Genomic DNA, 2048 nt, shown 5'->3' with positions numbered 1-2048 from the left:
GTGACCCCATTGTTATTGCCTATGCATGTAAGAACTTGGCTGTTTTTCCTGGTGGCATGATTGAAATCCCTTGGCATGTCAGTCAAAAAACCATTTAAGCACTATTTGAGGAAAAAAATATGAGTGCTGGCTGATGTCTGAAATATTTTGAATGACACGTACAGTAGGAGATAACTAGTGTCCAAACTTGCAGAGCAAGTATCAACAATTTGGAAGAAAATATTGGAAACAATAGTGAAACACTCTTTTAAGAAATACGTCATCACCAGTGCAGAGGACAATATTGTATGGCAAAATACGAACACTGAAGATTGAATTCACAGTGATTTAAAAGCGCTGGATTTTCAATGAGAAAACATTTTAGAAATAACCTAAGCAATTTTATAGTTTCCTTTTATCGATGCACAAGAAAAATATGATTAAAATTTATGCCTCCATAAATCTAAAAGAGGTCTTCAATAAGTAGAAAGTAAACATTTTAAGAGCTAAGAGGGCTTTATCTTCTAGATTATGTGAAAGAATTTTGTTTTTCTAAGTGGTATCCAAAATAATGATGAAATGTGATAATACAGCCAAAAGCCACAGTTAAAGAAATAGAAAACTAACAGAGTATAATCATTTAAAAATTTATAAATCATTCTTAGTTCAATGCTGAGGATGGACGGTGGGCTTGGACTTGGCCTGTGAGCCAGTGTTTACTAACCTGATCTAGAAGAAAACAATGATTTTCAGAAAAATATAGTTTCCAAGAATGACTCATTAAGAGGTGAAAAATGTGAGTAGAACAATTACTGTGGAAGAAATCAGAAAGGCACTTAAAGATCTACTAGTGTGAAAAGGACCAGGATCAGATGATTTAACAGATGGATAAGATTTATTCCATAAAGAACAAGTACCTTTTCACAAGATGGTGTCGAAGGTGAAGAAGGAAGCTCCTGCCCCTCCCAAAGCAGAAGCCAAAGCAAAGGCTTTGAAGCTTAAGAAGGCAGTGCTGAAAGGCATCCATAGCCACAGAAAAAGAGAAGATCCGTACGTCACCCACCTTGCGGCGACCAAAGACACCGTGGTGTGGGAGGCAGCCCAGATATCCTGGGAAGAGCTCCCCTGGAAAAACAAGCTTGACCACCAAGCCATCATCGAGTTCCCCTTGACCACTGAGTCCACCATGAAGAAGATAGAAGATAACAACTCACTTGTGTTCATTGTGGATGTCAAAGCCAACAAGCACCACATCAAACAGGTTGTGAAGAAGCTCTATGACTTTGATGTGGCCAAGGTCAACACCCTGATCAGGCCTGATGGAGAGAAGAAGGCATATGTTTGACTGGCTCCCGGTTACAATGCTTTGGATGTTGACAACAAAATTGGGATCATCTAAACAAGTCCAACTGGCTAATTCTAAATATACATATCTTTTCACCTTAAAAAAAAAAAAAGAAAAGAACAAATAAGGCCAGTGTTATTTCAGATCATAGAAAATTATCGTAGGTCATAGAATAAAGATGGAAATCTCTCAAATTCATTTAATGAAGCCAGTGTACCATTAATATCAAACTAGTTATTATACAAATAGTACACAAAATATATGGACCAACATTACTTATGGATATAGCTGCAAAAATTAAAAAATGAAATATTAGCAAAAAGAATAAAGCAAGTATCAAATGAATGGTACATTATAATCAAGAAAGAAAGACAAGAGTGGATATTTAGGAAATTTATCAATAATTTGTCATATCAACAAATTAAGAGGAAACCATATGATCAGAGCAATCAGTGCTGAAAAGGCATTTGATTTAACCCCCCACTCCCACCAGTTATTTCTACTAAAGAACTCCAAATGGCAATAAAGGAAAAGTATTTAAATATGGTAAAGACTATTTTTGAAAACAAAATGGAAAATAGAAAACACCATTCTAAGTATGAAATACTGAAGGCTAATCAATGAAATTCAGAAACAAGACAGTGATACCAACTATTACCTTTATTGTTCAGTATTGTTTTGGAGGCTCTGGTTAATGTATTAAGACAAAATAAAATAATGCATT

At 35.3% G+C, this 2048-nt stretch overlaps 1 pseudogene; it reads left to right on the top strand.

The window, feature by feature from the left end:
• Positions 1-907: 907 nt before the first annotated feature.
• LOC105870094 (large ribosomal subunit protein uL23 pseudogene) lies at positions 908-1378 on the top strand (annotated as a pseudogene).
• Positions 1379-2048: the final 670 nt, after the last annotated feature.

Source organism: Microcebus murinus, chromosome 1 (assembly GCF_040939455.1).
Source record: "Microcebus murinus isolate Inina chromosome 1, M.murinus_Inina_mat1.0, whole genome shotgun sequence".
In the NCBI taxonomy this organism is placed as follows: Eukaryota; Metazoa; Chordata; class Mammalia; order Primates; family Cheirogaleidae; genus Microcebus; species Microcebus murinus.
This window is presented reverse-complemented; position numbering and strand designations above follow the sequence as displayed.